Genomic DNA, 23507 nt, shown 5'->3' with positions numbered 1-23507 from the left:
TAAAAAAAAATTAAAAGCATAATAGAGTGGGACTACTGACCTGGCCCCATATGGAGCGGCAACCATTGCGGGCGGTGTCGACTAGGGTAACCCCTGAAGGGTACCATGCAGCTCATGCGCCTCGAGCAGTAGTGCTAAGCAGTGGCTCCCTGTGAGACTGGCATCCTCGTCGGCTGAAAGACATGGTGAGAATGAGAGTGGGTCGCAAAAGGAACAAAAAAGGCAAGGCCCCGCAGCAAAAATGGGAATAGAGAAGTGAGGGGAGGGCACTTCTATTTATAAAAGAAGTCATCGCGCCCACTGCGCCGTGGAAATCTCCACGGCCCCGTGAGACAGCGGCCCACGACGTCGTGGAAGTTTGCCCACGGAGCTGTGGGACCTGGCACGGAGCCGTGCAAGCACGGTGCCGTGCAGACCCCCACACGGCGTCGTGGGCCAAAAAGAAAAAAAAAAAAAAAAAAAAAGGGAAATAGAAGAGAAAGAAAAAATAAATAAATAATAATAAAAAGAAGGAAAAAAAGAAGACAAAAAAAGGGAAAAAAAAGGAAAAAAAAAAAGTAAGAAAAAAAATATATAATAATATATATATATATATATATATATATATATATATATCTACCACCATAAGTCTAAGGATTACTCCTCATGCAAGTACTCATGAGCAAATGGATTATCCGATTATGATGAAAGCCACTTGCAACCCGAATCATGGGGCCTCGCGTACAGTTTGACCGAGGTTTCAATTACTTCTGCACTTACGAAAGTCACAAGTCTTCTTTACAGGGCTGACCCGTTATTAAACTTTCCTTTTACACATCTATGGAAGCATCGTAATCCCAGGAAAGTACATCTGTCCTAATATTCCTAGTAGTGTACGTGCCATACTAATCCCCAATAAAGTTGTCAAAACCCTATTGAGTGGTGCCTTATCACTCTCTAAGCCACATATCCCCAGTGGAGTCCTCTAATCCTGATTTCCATTTAGGAAGGTGTCCCTTCACCTTCAAAAGATGTGCTTCATCACCCTCAGAGTCATGCATCCCCAGTGGAGTTGTCAAAGCTATACATCCCCAGTGAAATCTTTAAAAATTCCCCAGTGAAACTCAAAACCTAATCTTTGGTCGAGCGGTGCCTTATCACCCTCAAACTTGATCTATGGTCGAGTGGTGCCTTATCACCCTCATATCTTTGATCGAGTGGTGCCTTATCACCCTCATATCTTCGGTCGAGCGGTGCCTTATCGCCCTCATATCTTCGGTTGAGCAGTGCCTTATCACCCTCAAACTTGATCTTTGGTCGAGCGGTGCCTTATCACCCTCAAAACTTGATTTCCGGTTGAGTGGTGCCTTATCACCCTCAAACTTGATCTTTGGTCGAGTAGTACCTTATCACCCTCATATCTTTGGTCGAGTGGTGCCTTATCACCCTCAAACTTGATCTTTGGTCGAGTGGTGCCTTATCACCCTCAAAATTTGATTGAGCAATGCTCGCATGATAGAGATTTGGTTTTTTCGAGTTTTTTTTTAAGGATTATCGAAAGATTTCATCGTGATTAAACCGTCTGTTTTTGGCAACTCTGTCGCCTTTGAGCAAAGTATCAGCAGTACATGCTCTTGGTGACAAAATTCGTTGGTCTTTTATCTTTACCCTTCGGCTGTTGGCACAGGCCTCGACCAAAGAGGGGCAAACTGTAGACACTGATTTTTGTCACCCCCTGATCGGCGATGATGACAATGGGATATGGACAATGGATGAACCATCCTGAATACAAAATGACCCATTTTAGGCCCAAACAAGGAAAAATGGCACTGCGCCCCCACAGCGCCGTGGACTCCTTCCCACAGCACCGTGGGCTCCTTCCACGGCGCCGTAGGCTCCTTCCCAAGGCACCGTGGGGATGTGTACTGGATTTCCATGATGCCACGAGGGAGTGTGACATCAGCTTGCTGATGTCACCCACGGTGCCTTGGAAAAGTCCCCCACGACACCGTGGAGGACTTATCTGGCCAGGAGAGAGAGGGGACCCCTCCCTATAAATAGGAGGGTCCCCCTACCCCCAAAAAACAAGGAATTCCGGGTAGAGAGACCCTCCCCAAGTGATTTCCACCTTCTTTTCCTCATTTCTCACCTTGCTTCTTCCCCTTTCTCTTATGAGAGTGTGAGTGAGTGAAATTTTCTTGGTTATCCCTTTGAGCATAGAGCACTTCTGCTCCTAAGCATTGTTATCCCGTCAGTGTATGGATAGCAGTCAAAACCCCTTTATTCCAGACGTCATTTTGTCTGTTTGCTCCTCTTCAAACCACCTGAAAGAGCCGTGATGAGCACATTTATGTGTGAAATCTTAGGGCATAAAGCATACATTTTACCACATTGGACAGAGTTACTCGGTGCTTTCTTGTGCTTTTCAGGTTTTAGGTGAATTCTTGTGAAAATGGAGGAGATGATGCTAAGAAAATGTTTTTAAGCTGTTTAAAGGTGTTAATAGCTTAGATACATAGCCCATCGAGTCAGCTTCGCAACGGTTCAAACGGCACTTGATTCCGAGTTGAAACGAAGAAGTTACGGCCGTTTCCGTAACGAAGCGTGAAAATGGTCTATAGGAGTTTATTTGTAATTATTGACAATCGGCTGGGGACAAAGTGAAGCAAAAGTTTGGATTCCAGGGGCCTTAATGAAATAACCAGAAGTTATATTTCCTGTACCCGAAAGATTCCATTTGGAGGGCTCTGGACAGTCCAACTTCAACTTGAGATATCTTGGGCTCCCCAACTCCAAATTGGACGAAATTTGGGTCTATTTTGGATGATTTTTCGCAAGGAACACAATGGTGAGACCTATATAAGCACCCCATGCTTCACGTTTTCTGAAGGACAGAATGGGTATTTTATTTATTCTTGAAGGAATCCTAGTCATCACCCTTACTCTCTCTCTCCACCAACTTCTCAAGGTCACTTCTGAAATTCTACTTGGGATAGATTTATTTTGAAAGATATTCTCTCACCTATGAAAAGTTGAAAAGTCAAAGATGCTTTGATTTTATTGTTTGGAGAAGATATCTACAAAGAAAAGGAAGCAGTTGTTAGAATTGGAAGTTTACTTTTCTAGAAATAGAAGGTCTATGTAAACAATCTTCTCTTCTTCTTCTTTCTATTTTTTTTCCTTTTTTCTTAGGATTCAAGGCATTGTAAAAGAGGAAGGAGAAGAGAATATTCTCTTTTCTTAGAGAATATTTCTCCTACACTTCCCTCTTCTCTCTTCTCCTCTCTTCCCCCTATAAATACCCTTGCCCTCTGGGTTGTAAGAAGTTAGTTTTTTTTAGTTCAGTTTTTAGTTAGTTTCTAGTTCAATTTTAATTCAGTTTTTAGTGTAATTTTTAGCTCATTTACTTAGTGAATTTTTTTCTCTTCTTCTCCTTCTAATTTGTGATTTTTGACTTTTCTAAGTTCTAGTTTGCTTTTATGATTTTTAGTTAATGGTTATAATAGGTTTAGTTTATGCTTAATTTCAATTTAAGTCTTCAATTGGGTTGTAATTTCTTAATTCTAGTTTAGGTTTTAAGCCTTCTAGTCTAAGTCTTAAGTTGACGACAAGACTTGAAGATTTAGAAGAGGAGGTCATGGTAAGTTTATGCAAGTATTCAAGCTTTTCAATTACATTCATGCAAGCACATCCAGGTTTTACTATCTAAACTGTCAATCTCATTCTCCATCTCCTTTATCTCTCTCTATCTTCTTCTTCTTCTCCCTCTATTTCTTTTATTTTTTTTTATATGGTTGTGGTATGTGGATGCACTTTTATTCCCTTATTTCTTTTTATGTGATTATGAAGTGTGGCTGCGTTTTTATTATTCCTTTCAATTCGCTTTAGTTTGATAGGTTAGATGCTCATGCGTTAGGACGGCAATTTAATCCTTTAATTTTGTTAGATGCTTATGAGTTAGGATGCATTAATTTTCATTAGTTTAATTAGTTTAATTTAACACTTTAATTTGGTCCACTTTGCATTACTTTTAAGTTAAGTAAATAGAGTGGCGTATATCTCTTCGTGTTCGACCCGTAGCTACGATTGACCCGTACGCTTGCGGTATTATTTTAACTCAAACAAGCCGTTACTCTGCCCAGAAAGAATTGGCATCAGTCCATTCGTTTATCTCCCTTGAGCCAAGGGAATACAACTATACAGGTATAATTATTGCACTCTTGTTGATTCAATATAGTCCTTTCGTATTTCATCATTTTGGTCTGTATTTTTCGTATATGTAATGTAGTTTATTATATTCTAGTTCAATTTATAACATTTGAATGTAGTTCATAATATCTCCCATCCCCGCAATAAAAGAGAGAGAACATTCGTCCTTATGTAGCATTTAAGACAGAGAGACCGGCTTCGGTCGGGCGAGGTGGGTGCCTAACACCTTCCCACACTCGTAACCTAACCCCTTACCTGAACCTCTGGTCAGACCATATGGAGTCACGTAGCCCGATTCTGTTCACAATGGATAGGGCTACACTTACTGAGTCCTAGGCCCTAACCCTAGGTGGCGACTTCACATTATGTTAGCATATTTTAATGCATGATCCCAATCCCAACTTATCAACATTATACATTGACATTATTATCCATATCAATAAGACACGGTCATTAAGAAGAGGCTGAGGAAACCCTCGCCGGGAGCCCCGGACGACCACGGTACTTACAAGAAGGTTTATGTAGCTAGGATTTTTATCTCTCTTAGTTTCTATTTTTCCCTTTTGTCTTGGGGATCAAGCTATGTAAAGGAGGAAGGAGAAGAGAATATTCTCTTATTTTTTAGATTCTTTTTCTCACACTCTCTCCCCTCCACATTTTTTAGTAGGAGAGAGGCCCCAAAACAGTGGAGCCCCTCTCCCTCTTATCTCTTCTCCTCTCCCCTTCCCCCTATAAATACCCCATGCCTTCTCTTGTAAACAAGTTCAATTCATTAGTGAAATTTCTTCTTCTCTTCTTCTAGTTTTTGGATTTCTAAGTTCTAGTTTGATTTTATGATTTCAATTCCATGGTTGTAATGCTTTTGATTCATACTTTAATTTTATATCTTCAATATGGTTGTAATAATTTAATTCTAGTTTAGTTTTTAAGCTTTCTAGTCTAGGCTTCTAAATTCTAGTGAGAAGATTTAGAAGACTTGGAAGAGGAAGCAATGCAAGGATTAATCAAGTGTTCAAGTTTCATCAAATTACATTCATGCAAGGCTTAGTTAATTCATGCAATTCAATTTTGGAAGAAGGGAGTATCAATTTCTTATTTTTATTTTTATGTTCTTCTTCTTCTTCTTAACCTCTTAATTCTTCTAGTTTCTAATTTCTTCTTCTTATTCTCTACATCTTTCTTCTTCTATTAATTTTATTTTATTAGTATTCTCATCTCCATTAATCCCTCCATTTTATTAGGAATTTTCATTCTCTATTATTTTTATTTTCACTCTCATTCTCTACATCTCTAATTCAATCAAGCTTTTAGGATTTTATGTTTTAGTTACTATTATCATCATGCATTATGTTAGGATTTTAATTTAGTTATTTTTGTTTTAATTTTAGATTTGGTAGCGCCATTTCAAGTGTGAGAAGCAAACAATTTCAATCCGGTTCAAGCTCCTTCGGGTTTTACTTCTCTAATCTCTAATCTCTTAGTCTCATTCTCCCACTCTAATCTCTTTCTTTAGTTTTTTTTATGTGGTTGTGGTGTGCGGCTGCTGCAATTTATTCCTTCAAATCCGCGTTAGTATTGATAGGTTAGATGCATGTGTGTTAGGACGCCAATTTAATTCCTTAGATGCATAATGTCGATAGATGATTGTGAGTTAGAACGTGTTAATTTAATTATCATTAGTTTAATTCAACCCTTTAATCAATTTGGTTCACTTTGCATTGCTTTAAAGTGAGTAAAATAGAGTGGCGTACATCTTCCTAAGTACGACCCGTAGCTATGACTGATCCATACACAAACAGTGACCTTCGAATCGTTACCTATTTCGACATATGTTCAATTTCGGTCTGAACCAAACTCGGTGGGTCGTTTGGGGTTATTGGGGGGCATTTCTGTACTTTTTTGGGTTAGGGCATTTCTGTAGAATGTCCTTATCTATTGTGAGACATGTGGATCAGATGTTGAGGGTCGAAACCATCGAATTGATATGTATTTTGACATATGTTCTGTTCTGGTCGAACCTGACTCGGTGGGTCATTTGTGGTTATCGGGGGGCATTTCTGTACTTTTTTGGGTTAGGGCTTCTCTATGGAGTGTCCTTATCTCTTATTAAATGTGTGGGTGAGATGTTGAGGGTCGTGACCTTCGAACCAATACCTATTTCGATATATGTTCATTTTCAGTCCGAACCTGACTGGGAGGGTCGTTTTGGGTTATTTGGGGGCATTTTTTTATATTTTTGGGTTTGGGATTTTCTAAAAAGTGTCCTTATCTCTTATTAGACGTGTGGATACGATGTTGAGGGTCGTGACCTTCGAATCGATACCTATTTCAACATATGTTCAATTCTGGTCCGAACCAAACTGAGTGGGTCGTTTGGGGTTATTGAGGGCATTTCTATACTTTTTTGGGTTGGGGCTTTTTTGTAGAGTATCCTTATCTATTATGACGTGTGGATGAATTGTTGAGGGTCGAGACCATCGAATCGATACGTATTTTGACATATGTTCTATTTTGGTCTGAACCAGACTGGATGGGTTGTTTGGGGTTATTGGGGGGCATTTCTGTACTTTTTTGGGTTAGGACTTTTCTATGGAGTGACCTTATCTCTTATTGGACATGTGGATGAGAAGTTGAGGGTCGAGACCTTCGTATCGATACGTATTTTGACATATGTTCAGTTCCGATCCGATCTAGATTGGGTAGAACGTTTTGGGTTACTGGGGGGGATTTCTAAACTTTTTTGGGTTTGGGATTTTCTAAAAAGTGTCCTTATCTCTTATTAGGCGATGTTGAGGGTCGTGACCTTCGAATCGATACCTATTTTGACATATGTTCATTTTTGGTCTGAACCAAATCGGGTGGGTCATTTGGGGTTATTTGGGGGCACTTCTGTACTTTTTTGGGTTTGAGATTATCAAAAAAGTGTCCTTATCTCTTATTAGATGAGTGGATGCGATGCTGAGGGTCATGACCTTCGAATCGATACCTATTTCGACATATGTTTGTTTTTGGTCCGAACCAGACTGGGTTGGTCGTTTGGGGTTATTTGGGGGCAATTCTATACTTTTTTGGGTTTTGGATTTTCTAAAAATTGTCCTTATCTCTTATTAGACGTGTGGATCCGATGTTGAGGGTCGTGACCTTCGAATCTATAACTATTTCGACATATATTCATTTTCGGTCTGAACCAGACCGGGTGGGTCATTTGGGGTTATTAGGGTGCATTTTTGTACTTTTTTAGGTTTCGGATTTTGTAAAAAGTGTCCTTATCTCTTATTAGATGAGTGGATGCGATGTTGAGGGTCGTGATCTTCGAATCGATACCTATTTCGACATATGTTCAGTTCTGGTCCGAACCAGGCTGGGTGAGTCGTTAGGGGTTATTGGGGGGCATTTTTTTACTTTTTGCAGGCAAAACTATGGTCCAGGGATAAAACCATGGCTCCCTAGGGAAACCAATTAGGGTATTGCATGCCTTGGGTTACTCCATGGTGTCCCATGGGTGCCCCATTTTAATTTTAGGGTTTCCCATGGTTGCCCATGGGAACCCTGGTGCATCCCTGTTAGGGTTTCTCCCTCTCTATTGTGTCCCATACAATTTTTGAACACAATAGGGATAGAGAAAATCATCTCTAATCCATCACATGGCAAGAGGGATCCATCCCATACTCGAATGCGCAGTGGAAATAAATCGATTCGAGTTTCTTTCACATCCTATAAATATTAAACAATTAAAACTGAAGGAATTAATCAAGAACTGCTAACCTGGTGAGCCTCAAGTGTTGCTCCTCCAATAGACAGTGGTTCTTCCTCCAAGAAGCACTCTAAGCAAACAGATCTGAACCTCCAATGGCGCTACCAAGGTCCTCCAAGCCAATCCGAATATATCTCCAACTAGATTTGGGTTTCTAAAACCCTAGCACTCAAAACTAGAGAGCAAGAAGAAGAAATCACAAGAGAGAGAGAAGGAGAGCCAAAACCGTGGGAGGGGGTGGCTGTGAAATTCGAGGAAGCCTGCTTCCCTCCTACGTTTTTGGTTCTATTTATAGATGGGTTTCCAAAGCCCAGATGGGAAGAATCCCTGTGAGAGTCTGACACTCTCTCCCCTGATTTGTTCTATCTGTTTATCTCAGATAGGCTTTATCTGTTTATCTCAGATTGGCTTTATCTGTTTATCTCAGAGTCCTTTGCTTGGTGAAGAAGCAGAATCTAATAGGGAAAGTATTAATTAATTACTTTATTTAATATCTATGGATAATTACAATTAACACCATATCCATTAATTAAATAAAGAACCAATTAAAATAGTAAATTCCAAATAACTCCCTATATGATAACAATTTATCATATACAACCCCCCCACTAATCAACACCATCATTATGGAATTTAGGGTATGTACACATGTACTGCCAAACCCCAATCCATAGTACATGTCTATATACGAGCATTTGTGCATCTGACCGGGTCCCTCAAAAACTCGACAAAACACTTTGTTCAAATAATTATAAACAATCTATCATTTTATGTAAAATAGATTTTTGCAAAACCATTTTCAAAATGGCAGTAGATCCAAATTCTGATCCGACCATACACATACAGTCTCAATCTTGGTGTTCCCCAATCGGGCAATGGTGACCATGTTGGATAACTCCTTCACTCACAAAGTGTTCACGCATTCCCAGAACACCGACTTTAACTTGCTTGAGTCTTAGTCATTGATGAACCAAAAAATGCGGTCACACTTTGCAGCGATAGGGTTCCCTCAAGCATATGGTGTCGGTGATACATGTCTATCCCTTCCTACATCTGGCAATAATACATGAGGGAATCGACAAAGTAGATTCTTTACTAATGCACACATCAAACATGTGAGCACTCGCATTCGTACCCTAACATCACATGTCTAGGCATACCCAATGCGACGACCATATGATAAGGATGCCCAACCCAAACCCTAGTTGTGACTACCATTTTAAGTAAAACTTATGGACACATAATGCTCAAAAAGTTTATATCGCATGTGACAATACAAAACTAAAATGTATAAAAGTTTAATACAAAGGTGAACCGGGTTGAACCTGACCGAATCGGGTTTGATGGACACACACTTATCCAACAATCTCCCACATGTACAACAAAGCCAATTCCCCATACATTTTAAACCCATGCCTTCCATGTGTTTCTCAAACACTCCTGGAGACAAACCCTTTGTCATGGCATCAGACACATTTTCAGTTGTGTCCACTTTGGAGATACTCACATCGCCCTGTTGGATAATCTCTCTGATGGGGTGATACTTCCTCTGCACGTTCTTGTTCCTCTGATGAGCCCTAAGCTCCTTAGCTTGTGCAATGGCCCCTCTGTTGTCACATAACAGGGGAATGGGGCCCTTGACAAGGTCAGGGACTACCTCCAAATCTAATAGAAATTTCCTCAGTCAAACACCTTCCTTTGCTGAATCACAAGCTGTAAGGTATTCTGCTTCGGTAGTGGAATCGACTGTAGATTTCTATTTCGTACTCCGCCACACAATGGCACCTCCACCCATTAGATATACCATCCCAGATGTGGATTTTCTATCATTCTTGTCAGTTTGGAAATTCAAATTTGTGTATCGCAATACTGACAACTGATCAGATCCAAAAACAAAGAAATATTCCTTAGTCCTTTTCAGGTACTTAAGGATATTCTTGACAACACTCCAATGCTCGCGTCTAGGGTTAGATTGACAACGACATACCATACCTACTGCATAGCAAATGTCCGGCCTCATACATAACATATCGTACATAAGACTCCCTACCGCTGAGGCATAGGGAATCCCTTCACCTCTTCAATGTCCGTCTGAGACTGAGGACATTCAGATCTGGAAAGACTGACTCCATGTCAAAAGGGAACACTTCCCCTCTTGGAGTTCTGCATGCTAAATTTGGTCAGGACTTTGTCTATATAGGTAGCCTGTGACAAGCCTAGCATCCTTTTCTGGCGATCTCTTACGAGTTTGATCCCAAGGATATAGCTAGCTTCACCGAGGTCTTTCATCAAAAACATTGTGGATAACCACTGTTTTACTGATGAAAGAAAACCTACATCATTACCAATCAACTATATGTCATCTACGTATAAAACAAGAAAACATACTGCCCTCCCACTGATCTTCTTGTAAATGCATGGTTCATCCATGTTTTGATCAAAACCAAAAGATTTGATTGATTGATCAAACCTGATGTTCCAGCTCCTAGAAGCCTGCTTCAGTCCATAAATGGACCTCTGAAATTTGCACACCTTTCTTTGTTCCTCCAAGGACGAGAACCTCTCTGGCTATTCCATGTAGATTTCCTCTTGCAGGATCCCATTCAGAAATGCAATCTGCACATCCATCTGCCAGATCTCATAATCAAAGTGTGCAGCGATAGCCAATAAAATCCTGATGGATTTCATCATCGCCACTGGTGAAAAGGTTTCCTCATAGTCTATACCCTCTTTCTGGGTATAGCCCTTTGCCACCAGTCTCGCTTTGAGACTGTCGGCCTTTCCATCTGTGCCCTTCTTCCTCTTGAAGATCCATTTGCATCCAATCAGCTTAACGCCAAGTGGTGGCTCGACTAGAGTCCAGACCTTGTTGGAATGCATCGAATCAAATTTAGAGCGCATTGCCTCCAGCCATTTGGTGGCATCAACATCCTTTAGAGCCTCAGAGTATGTCATCAGATCATCATCCAATTCAACCGATACCATGTGGAACTCTTCCACTGTTTCCTCTTTGGCTAGAAGAGTAAGCCTGGTGGGTGGTCTAATAGTCCTCCCACTACGTCGAGGTTCTTTAGGTGTTGGTATTTCAGCGGGTATGTCAATTGGTTTCACTTTTGGAAGTGACGTTTCTGAGCTATCTGATAGTTCCTTAATGACTACTGGTTCGGACCTTTGGGTCATCATTTTTTCCTCCAAAAATGTGACGTGTTTACTTACAATGACCTTTTGGTCAACCGGGTCATAGAAATAATAGCCTATCGTGCCTTTGGGGTAGCCCAAGAAATAACATCTTGAAGTCCTAGATTCCAACTTGTCTGTCTGTTGCTTTCACACATGTGCTATGCAACCCCATACCCTAAGGTGTTGAATACTGGGCTTGCGCCCTTTCCACAACTCAAAGGGTGTCTTGGCTACAGACTTGGATGGAACCCTATTCAAGATATAAATTGTTGTTTCTAAAATGTAACCTCCAGAAAGAGAGAGGCAGCTCACTATAAGTGAGCATTGTCCGGACCATATCCAATAGGGTCTAATTGCGTCGTTCGGATCCACCATTTTGTTGTGGTGTGCCTGGATTAGTTAGTTGACTAACTATCCCTTCTGATATGAGATATTCTTTAAATTCATCCGATAGATACTCCCCTCCATGATCTAATCATAAGGACTTGACGCGTTTATCGAGCTGTCTTTCAACCTCGGCTTGAAATTCTTTGAATTTATCAAAGGCTTTTGATTTCCTACGCATCAAGTATATGTAACCATATCTAGAGTAATCATTGGTGAACGTGATAAAGTACTCATACCCATACCTCGTTTGTATGTTTATGGGTCCACACACGTCAGTGTGTATCAACTCCAACAGATCTGTGGCTCTAGCACCTTTATTGCTAAAGGGTCTCTTGGTCATTTTGCCCTGAAGGCATGACTCATAGGTGGGGAATGGTTCCACCCTCAGACTCTCTAAGGGCCCATCCCTCACCAGTCTACTGATTCAGTCCAAATTAATGTGACCTAATCTTAGATGCCACAGGTATGTTGAGTTCACTGGAGCTGCTTTCCATTTCAAATCAACATTTGAAATAACATTCGTTCTAATAGGGCAATCTAGAAAATACAAATCACTTTGCATATATCCGGATGCCACAAAGGAATTATTAAAATGAATAATCAACTTAGTATTAAAGGAAAAACTATACCTGTCCAAAACAAGTTTTGAAACTGAAATAATCTTCCTCTTAAAAGAGGGTATATAGTTGCAATCCTTTAAAACTAAACTAGCAGAATTAAAATTCAAAACAAAAGTTCCCACAGCCATTGCCATGGTCTCAGCTCCAGTGTCCATCCGAAGACGCACCTCATTTCTTTCCAGGTTCCTTGTCTCCTTAAACCCCTACAAATCATTGAAAATGTGAACAGTGGAACCACTATCCACCAACCAAGAATTGGTCAGTTCAAAAGACAAATTAGACTCATAAAGAATGTGAACATCATATATACCTTCTTTAGCAGCCTCTGTTTCATCCGGCTTCTTGTCTTTCAAAGTCACCAGGCAAGCACAATAATTCCTTTTCCAATGACCCTCCTTCTTGCAATAGAAGCACTTACCTTTGCCTTTATTCCCAGACTTCCCACCCTTGGTTTTCAGGGTCTTACCCTTACTTCCATTTTTCTTCTTCTTCCCACTTGAAGAAGACTTTGCCTCAGTTGCATTGACCTCAACCGTGTCTTTTTTCAAGGACGCTTCAGCCTCTACCAGTGCATTAGCAAAGCTCGGTGAGCTCCATCTCCTTGTTCGACATCTTGTAGGACATCCTAAAGGTTGCATAGGCAGGGGTGAGTGACGCTAAGAGCACATCAGTCTCGTATCGTAGGCTGAAATCAGTCCCCATGGATTCTAAATTTTCAAACAGATTGATCAACTTCATTACATGATCCATCACTGGAGTCCCTTGGGACATCTTGGTGTTGTGGATTTGACTCACCACATCAGAATGGACGTGTGTCAATTGCCTGTTGAACAATTCAGCAAGCTTATCCATCTTAACCCCAGCAGTGCGTATATCCTTGACCGAGTTCAGAACTAAATTTTCCAATGATCCTAGGATATAAAGCGATGCCTTGGAATCCCTCATGAGGAAATCCTGCATCTCTTCATTTGCCTCAAAATCGTTTGGGTCAGGTTGAGGAGGAACTTGTTCATCTAGAACTGTGTACAGTCCTTCAGTAATCAGAAGCAACTTAATGCTCCGGTACTAATCGACATAGTTTGTACCATTAAGTTTGTATTCTCTAATGAGTATTAACAGGTTGGAATTAATGGCAACCATCGTATAATAATCTACACATGTACAAGTAAAAACCACATGCTAATTAACAATCATTAAAAATAATTGAGCACACACACATCAATGGTCTTCATGATTTGGGTTTCCCTCATAACCCAAAAGATGAATTGGATACCTACAACCCTTGCATGCATAACTTACCTTATCGGGAGTCATTATACAAACGGTGGTAGTGGGGACTAAGCTGTCCGCCTCATGGGCTTCCAATATTTTTGGCTACCTGGATGTCATGTCCAGATCCTGTCGGCTGACATACACCCAAGTCATGTACTTACCTATTGCATTAGTTACAATCATGGAATCATGAAAGACGGCCCACTGTCGCAGTGCCCTCTCACTATCCATACCCTAACGTATCTAGATAGAGGTAAATATAGATAAATGTGTGACAGAGGTCCTGGCAATGTCCTGCCGGCTTATGGTCATGTCACACACTTTCTACATTTATCTTCAATAGGAGGCCATGGACATGTCTATCGATTAAGACTAGTCCATATCATACATGTATTATGAATAAAGAGGGATTAATCAACTCTCACATATCATGGATAGATTTAAACATTCATAATTAATCAACATTAATTAAAGGTGATTATGGGATGGCGGCATTTTTATTAGAAGCAATTAAATAAAAAAAAGAAGCAATTAAATAACCCTCCCAATAAAAATAAACTAAAAACTTGGGTGCATCAACCATGCCATGGATGCCACACCTCGATCATCTCCTCCGCCCGATCACGTCTTCAAAGTAGGTGATTTGCATCTCCATAAGCTTTGAGCGCCACATGTGGTCACCATCAACATGCCCTGGGAGTCCTAGCTCCTTTAAAATTACAATGGAAACTTAGGAAAAATTTTATACACTTTTCTTTCCTTAATAATAAAGAAACTCTGCATGGAGAAACTAACCCACCATTTGGGCTGCCCATAAGGTGGAGTACATTTGTTTATAAAAAAGATAGGGGGAGAGAGAGAAAGAGAGAGAAGCATCACATCCACCCATAACCCCATGTAACACATACATAAACAATCCATCCATTTTATTAGAATGTCATTCCCATAATCACATCATAATATAATTTCATGCATGGGCATTAAAACAAGTAAACCAAAAACAACATGAATTTCTTCAATCATTGAACCACCACATTGCATGTGATAACATGTATCAAAGCCCATAAAATTAAAATCATGATTTTAATTACAAGTGAGTGGAGGGAAGGATCCCTTCATCCATCTTCTTCCTCTAAAAAAATAAAACAAATTAAAAAATCCTATTTTGAAAAATACCCTTTTTTTTTTTTTTTTTACTAAAAACGGAGGGGAATCAAGGCAGGGTGCATACAGCGTGCTAGGGCAGGCCGTGCACCCATGTGTGCAACCCGTAGGCAACACACCCACGGGCAGCAGCCATAGGCCACCACCCATGGGCCTGCAGCCCGTAGGCAGCACCCAGTGCATAGGCCCCGCGCGCGTAGCCCGTGGGCTGGCTGTTGCTAGGGCTGCACATGGGCAGCGTGCCTATGGGCAGGGAAAATAAAAAAAAAATAAAGGGGAGGGGCGTGCACAGAGGCTTGGTAGTGTGCGCTCCCCCCCCGCCCCGCATAAAATCATGACCAAAAAATTTAAATAAAAATTAATGATCACACACTCCTTGGATACATGTTTCAATAATTGGAATTAACATAAAACAACCAAATCCATCATCACATGGGTAGGTTGTTACACTAACAATCTTGTAATTACCCATGTGCACATGGGAAGGTTGTTACAACAATCATAATTTTAACCTCCCATGTACCAACTTGCATCCCACTCATGATAATCACATCAACCATTAATTCTTCAATATTCATGGGTGGGAAAGGTGGCTTTATACAACACTGTAGGCAAAACTACGGTCCAAGGATAAAACCATGGCTCCCTAGGGAAACCAATTATAAATCAATTAGGGTATTGCACTCCCTGGGTTACCCCATGGTGTCCCATGGGTGCCCCATTTTAATTTTAGGGTTTCCCATGGTTGCCCATGAGAACCCGGGTGCATCCCTGTTAGGGTTTCTCCTTCCCTATTGTGTCCCATGCAATTTTTGAACACAATAGGGACAGAGACAATCATCTCTATTCCATCACATGACAAGAGGGATCCATCCCATACTCGAATGCACAACGGAAATAAATCAATTCGAGTTTCTTTCGCATCCCATAAATATTAAACAATTAAAACTGAAAGAATTAATCAAGAACTGCTAACCTGGTGAGGCTCAAGTGTTGCTCTTCCAATAGACAGTGGTTCTTCCTCCAAGAAGCACTCCAAGCAGACAGATCTGAACCTCCAATGGCTCTACCAAAGTTCTCCAAGCCAATTTGAATATATCTCCAAGCAGATCTGGGTTTCTAAAACCCTAGCTCTCAAAACTAGAGAGCAAGAAGAAGAAATCACAAGAGAGAGAGGAGAGCCAAAACCGTGGGAGGGGGTGGCTGCGAAATTCGGGGAAGCCTACCTCCCTCTTGCGTTTTTGGTTCTATTTATAGATGGGTTTCCAAAGACCATATGGGAAGAATCCTTGTGAGAGTCTGACACACTCTCTCCTAATTTTCTCTATCTGTTTATCTTAGATAAGCTTTATCTGTTTATCTCAAATTGGCTTTATCTGTTTATCTCAGAGTCATTTGCTTGGTGAAGAAGTAGAATCTAATAGGGAAAATATTAATTAATTACTTTATTTAATATCTATGGATAATTACAATTAGCACCATATCCATTAATTAAATAAAGAACCAATTAAAATAGCAAATTCTAAATAACTCTCTATATAATAACAATTTATCATTTACAACCCCCCCACAAATCAACACCATCATTATGGAATCTAGGGCATGTACACATAAACCCCAATCCATAGTACATGTTCATATATGAGCGTCTGTGTATCTGATCCGGTCCCGCAAAAACTCGACAAAACACTTTGTTCAAATAATTATAAATAATCTATCATTTTATGTAAAATAGATTTTTGCCAAACCATTTCCAAAATGGCACTTGATCTAGATTCTGATCCGACCATACACAGACAGTCTCAATCTTGGTGTTCCCCAATCGGGCAGTGGTGACCATGTTGGATAACTCCTTCACTTACAAAGTGTTCACGCATTCCCAGAACACCAGCTTTGACTCGCTTGAGTCTCAGTCATTGATGAACCAAAAAATGAGGTCACACTTTGCAGCGACAGGATTCCCTCAGGCATAGGGTGTCGGTGACACATGTCTATCCCTTCCTACATCTGGTAGTAATACATGAGGGAATTGACAAAATAGATTCTTCGTCAATGCACACATCAAACATGTGAGCACTCACAATCGTACCCTGACATCACATGTCTAGGCATACCCAATGCGACGACCATATGATAAGGGTGCCCAGCCCAAACCCTAGTCGTGACTACCATTTTAAGTAAAACTTATGGACACATAATGCTCAAAAAGTTTATATCGCATGTGACAATATAAAACTAAAATGTATAAAAGTTCAATACAAAGGTAAACCGGCTTGAACCAGACCGAACCGGGTTTGATGGACACACACTAGTCCAACACTTTTTTGGGTTAGGGCTTTTCTATAGATTGTCCTTATCTCTTATGAGATGTGTGGATGAGTTGTTGAGGGTCGAGACCATCGAATCGATATGTATTTGGACATATGTTCAGTTCTGCTCCGATCTAGATCGAGTAGATCATTTGGGGTTATTGGGGGGGATTTATACACTTTTTTGGGTTTGGGATTGTCTAAAAACTGTCCTTATCTCTTATTAGATGTTTGGATGCGATGTTGAGGGTCGTGACCTTCAAATCGATGCCTATTTTGACATATGTTCCTTTTCGATCCGAACCAGATCGGGTGGGTGGTTTGGGCTTATTTGGGGGCATTTCTGTACTTTTTTGGGTTTGGGATTTTTTAAATTGTGTCCTTATCTCTTATTAGACATGTGAATGCGATGTTGAGTGTCGTGACCATCGAATCGATACCTATTTTGACATATGTTCATTTTCGGTCTGAACCAGACCGGGTGGATCGTTTGGGGTTATTTGGCCGCATTTTTGTACTTTTTTGGGTTCAGGATTTTCTAAAAAGTATGTGTCCTTATCTCTTATTAGATGTGTGGATGTGATGTTAAGGGTCGTGACCTTCGAATCGATACCTATTTCGACATATGTTCATTTTCGTTTTGAACCAGACCGGAGGGTCGTTTGGGGTTATTTGGGGGCATTTCTGTACTTTTTTGGGTTTGGGATTTTTAAAAAAGTGTCTTTATCTCTTATCAGACATGTGGATGCGATGTTGAGGGTCGTGACCTTAGAACTGATACGTATTTCAACATATGTTCATTTTCGGTCTGAACCGGACTGGGTCGATCATTTGGGGTTATATGGGGGCATTTCTGTACTTTTTTAGTTTTGGGATTTTCTAAAAAGTGTCCTTATCTCTTATTAGACAGGTGGATACGATGTTGAGCGTCATGACCTGCGAATCGATACCTATTTCGACATATGTTTAGTTCTAGTCCGAACCAGATTGGGTTGGCCGTTTGGGGTTATTGGGGGGCATTTCTGTACATTTTTGGGTTAGGGCTTTTCTGTAGAGTGTCCTTATCAATTATGATATGTGTGGATGAGATGTTGAGGGTCGAGACCATCGAATCTATACGAGTTTCTACATATGTTCTATTCCTGTTCAAACCAAACTGAGTGGGCCATTTGGGGTTATTGGGTGGCATTTTTGTACTTTTTTGGTTTAGGGATTTTCGATAGAGTGTCCTTATCTCTTATTAGACGTGTAAATGAAATGTTGAGGGTCAAGACCTTCTTATCGATACGTATTTTGACATATGTTCAATTCCGGTCCGATCTAGATCGGGTGGATCATTTGGGGTTATTGGGGGGAATTTCCAAAATTTTTTGGGTCTGGGATTTTCTAAAAAGTGTCCTTATCTCTTATTAGACGTGCAGACATGATGTTGAGGGTCGTTACTGTCGAATCAATACCTGTTTTGACATATGTTCATTTTTTGTCCGAACCAGACCGGTTGTGTCGTTCGGGGTTATTTGGCAGCATTTCTGTACTTTTTTGGGTTTGGGATTTTCTAAAATGTGTCATGATCTCTTATTAGACGTGTAAATGTGACGTTGAGGGTCGTGACCTTCGAATCGATACCTATTTCAACATAAGTTCATTTTCGGTCCGAACCAAACTAGGTGGGTCGTTTGGCATTATTTGGGGGCATTTCTGTACTTTTTTGGGTTTGGGATTTTCTAAAAAATGTCCTTACCTCTTATTAGACGAGGGGATGCGATGTTGAGGGTCGTGACCTTCGAATCGATACCTAGTTTGACTATGTTCAGTTCCGGTCCGAACCAGACTGGGTGGGTCGTTTGGGGTTATTGGGGGGCATTTCTGTACTTTTTTGGGATAGGGCCTTTCTATAGAGGGTTCTTATCTCGTATGAGACGTGTGGATGAGATGTTGAGGGTCGAGACCATCGAATCGATGCGTATTTCCACATATGTTCTGTTCTGGTCCAAACCAGACTCGGTGTGTCATTTGGGGATATTGAGGGGTATTTCTGTACTTCTGACACACCCCAAACCACCCCCTAGCAGGATTGGGTAGGTGACCCGAATTGCGTAACGGCAATCCGCCAAATCCCATGGATCTAGAAGCAATGCTTACATCATGAAACCACATCCACATCTTAACCATAAGTAAGATTAGAGTAATGCAGGACGTCTACAATTCAAAAGTAAATGGAAGCATAGTGATTTGGGAAATGGTGATAATATATACATATAAAGTCTTGTTTGGTACATCTCCTGGGCACACACAACCCACAACAAAGAAACAAAACTGATACATACATACAAAAATATATACAGGGCGAGCATTCTCAGCCCCAAAAGAAAAAAAAAAAAAAAAAAGAACTACACAACCAAGTCAGAACAGGAATAACTCCAGAAAACCCAAAAGGAATCCCCAATCAAAACATCACATGCACGCTTCAATGGTCTTCATCAACAACCACCGCTAAGGGCTCTAAAATGAGACCAAAGCCTCCTATTTATAAGCTTAGCCTTTACTGAGGCCTGTTTGCCTTCTTAAGCCTCTTTTAAAATCCATTTTTGAACTGATTCTGTCTGATTCTAGGTACACTGGTGGGGTCCACACTGAACAAAGGATATGAGGTGGTCCCTCAGAGTCCCCTCTATCACTGGAGAGTGTCCATGGTCAAGTGGGGTGGTCCCCACGTTTTTAATAATTAAAAATGTGCAAAAATAGCCACTGGGCGTTGCCACATCGCCCGGTGAATTCCAGCAACATGAATTCAAAGGGGGATTGCACAGGGGTTTGACCCTAGGTCAGGGTATTGTCCCCACATACTCACCATGGGCTTTTACATGATTTTTCAAAGGTGGGTCCCACCATTTTAGGGAGGAGAGAGATTACCTGGGATCCAAGTCATAAATCAGTCTATGAGCTGTGCAAGTACAGGGGTCTGCTATCCATCTTCTAACAGGTATATAGGGAAACCTGTTCAAAGCATTCTCATTGATCTCATTGAGTGGAGTGATGCTCCACAGTGATCGTGGTGGCCTGGCCAGGGGTTCCTGCACTTCAGTTAGATTCCAGCAGTTAGGGGGCAGGGTTTGACATTTCCCCCCACCTTACAAAAATTTCGCCCTCGAAATTGCTTACCTAGTAATCCAAAGAGTTGAGGATACCTCTCCTTCATTTCTTCCTCACGTTCCCACAAAGCTTCTTCCACTGGGTTATTTTCCCATCGAACCTTCACGAAAGCGACGGTACGGTTTCAGAGGTTATGCTCCTTTCTGTCCAATATCTCCATGGGGTGCTCTTCAGAAGTCATATCCATGTCCAACTGTTCAGGTTCAGCTGATAACATGCGACGGATTGTTTAAGTACTTTCGTAACATTGACACATGAAAAACATCGTGGACGCCTGATAAAGATGGTGGTAGAGCCAACCGGTATGCTATAGGTCCCACTTTATTAAGAATTTCATATGGACCAATGAATCTTGGGCTCAACTTGCCTTTCTTGTTGAAATGTAGCAATCCCTTGGTTGGAGACACTCGAAGAAATACTTTCTCTCCAGTCTCAAATTCAATATCCTTCCTTCGATTATCAGCATAACTCTTCTGTCTTGACTGAGCTGCCTTGATCTTCTCTCTTATGACATCCACCTTATCGCAGGTCGCTTGAATCATTTCGGGTCTGAGATATTTTTGCTCACCAACTTCATCCCAATAAAGCGGTGTTCGACACTTTCTGCCATAGAGTGCTTCGAACGGTGCCATGCCAATGTTGGAGTGATAGTTATTATTGTATGCAAATTCCACCAGTGGTATGTGAGCATCCCAATTGTCATTCATTTCCAAAACACAGGCTCGGAGCATGTCCTCCAGAGTCTGAATGGTTCTTTCTAATTGTCCGTTCATCTGCAGATGGAAAGCTGTACTAAGATTCAATTGAGATCCCAATGCCTTTTGTAAACTTCTCCAAAACCTTGAAGTAAATTGGGGATCTCTGTCAGACACAATACTGATAGGGATGCCATGTAAGAGGACTATGTTGTTAATGTAGATCTGGGCAAGCTTCTCCATTGGATAACTTATTTTAATCGGTATGAAGTAAGCTGCCTTTTTTAGTCCGTTCACGATCACCCAAATTACATTCATGCCCTTCCTAGTGTTGGGTAGATTTGTTACGAAATCCATAGTGATTCTTTCCCACTTCCACTCAGGTATGGGCAGTGGTTGTAAAAGTCCATATGGTCGGCGTCTTTCCGCCTTTATTTGTTGATAGGTAAGGCACTTGGACACGTAGATTGCTATGGTCTGCTTCATTCCAATCCACCAATAATATTTCTTCAAGTCCTTGTACATCTTTGTACTTTCCATGTGGATAGTATAGGGTGAGCTGTGCTTCCTTAAGAATTCGGTCTTGGACATCAAAATCCTCAGGCACGCATAATCTATCATGAATCTTCAATGCTCCATCTTGGGCCAATGTAAAATCTAGGTCCTTTTGGACACCTTGTTGAATTTCCCAAATTATTTTGGCCAGCTCAGGATCCAATGGTTGCTTCGCAATTATTTTTTCTCGTATCGACAGCTGTAGATCCATTGCTGCTAATTGCATAGCCACTTCTTCGATCATGAGCTCCAGATCAAGTTTTTGAGCTTCCTCTATTAATTGTTCACTTATGACCAAAGATGCGAGAGACGCAGTCTGAGATTTTCTGCTTAATGCATCTGCCACAACATAGGCCTTGCTAGGGTGGTACTAGATTTCACAGTCATAATCTTTTACCAATTCCAGCCACCGCCTCTGTCTCATGTTCAGTTCCTTTTGGATGAAGAAATACTTCAGGCTTTTGTGATCACTGAAGATTTCACTCTTTTCACAGTATAAGTAGTGTCGCCATATTTTCAACGCGAAGACTACCGCTGCTAACCCCAAATCATGAGTGGGGTAATTCTTCTCGTGTTCCTTTAACTTCCTGGAGGCATATGCGACTACTTTACCTCTCTGCATCAGGACGCCTCCTAGGCCTGTTCTAGATGCATCCGTATATACTACCATTCCTCCAGCTCCATCTGGAATGGTCAAAACCGGAGCTGTTACCAATCGGTTCTTCAGTTCTTGAAAACATTTCTCGCATGTCTCATTCCATTCGAACTTAGTACCCTTCCTCGTGAGCTTTGTCATGGACGCTAAAATACGTGAGAAATTCTCAATAAATTGGCGGTAATAACCGGCCAATCCTAAGAAACTTCGGATCTCAGGGGCATTTTTCAGAGTCTCCCATTCGAGAACTGCTTTCACCTTGCCGGGGTCTACTTTGATGCCGTCTTTGGTGACGATATGCCCCAAGAAACCAATTTGGTTGAGCCAAAATTCACACTTACTGAACTTGGCATAGAGTTGGTGTTCCCACAGCCGCTGCAACATGAATGTAAGGTGTCGTGCGTGCTCTCCCTCATTCTTAGAGTATACCAAGATGTCATCAATAAATACTATGACGAACTTATCCAGCACATCATGGAATACTCTATTCATCATATCCATGAATGCTGCCGGGGCGTTGGTTAGTCCGAACGACAACACTAAAAATTCATAATGTCCGTATCGAGTTCGGAACGCTGTTTTATGGATGTCACCGCTCTTGATCTTCAGTTGATGGTATCCTGACCTAAGATCAATCTTGGAGAAAACTCTTGCTCCTTGTAGTTGAACAAAATGGTCGTCAATACGCAGCAACGGGTATCGATTCTTGATTGTCAGCTTATTCAATTCATGGTAGTCGATACACAGCCGTATGCTTCCATCTTTCTTCTTTACGAATAACACAGGTGCTCCCCAGGGTGACACACTGGGTCGAATAAATCCCTTCTTCAGTAGATCTTGAAGTTGTGTTTGCAACTCTTTCAATTCGACTGGTGCCATCCTATATGGTGCCTTGGATACCAGTGCTGCACCAGGAATCAGGTCAATCGCGAACTCTATATCGTAGTCCGGCGGCAACTGTGTCAGATCTTCTGTAAATATATCAGGAAATTCTCTAACAACGCAAAGTTCCTCCAAGGGTTTTATCTTCGGCTCCGTGTCTATCACAGTGGCCAAAAAGCCTTGGCATCCTTCTTCTAATAACCTCCGAGCCTGGAGTGTGGATAATGTTATCCTTCTAGATTTCCTCCTTGATTCACTTTGATAGGTGAAGTCTGACTCATCTTCTAGTTTAAACTTTATCTTTTTCTCTGCACACATTACGTTTGCACCATAGGCAGACAGCCAATCCATGCCTAGTATCATGTCAAAATCATTTATATCCATTTTTATCAGTCATGCGATCAGATTCTTCCCACAGATTTCGATCTGACAGGGGTCGTAGACCTCCTTCAAACTCACGACACTCCTTGTCGGCGTGCTGACTACTAACTCATGCCCAATATTTCTTGGTTGTTCTTTCATCTTACTCGCAAAGGTTGAGGGGACGAAAGAGTGGGTTGCGCCCGAGTGAAATAATACTCTCACGGGAATGGTTGAGACATTTAGGGTACCTAGGGTTTGTAGGTAATTTAGGTTTCATGAATTAAATTAGTTATTCCCCATAATTTACAGTGTTCGACCACTTACCTGTCA

This window comes from Telopea speciosissima, unplaced genomic scaffold (genome assembly GCF_018873765.1).
Source record: "Telopea speciosissima isolate NSW1024214 ecotype Mountain lineage unplaced genomic scaffold, Tspe_v1 Tspe_v1.0024, whole genome shotgun sequence".
Lineage (NCBI taxonomy): Eukaryota > Viridiplantae > Streptophyta > Magnoliopsida > Proteales > Proteaceae > Telopea > Telopea speciosissima.
The sequence above is the reverse complement of the archived record's forward strand: the minus strand, read 5'-3'. Positions refer to the sequence as shown.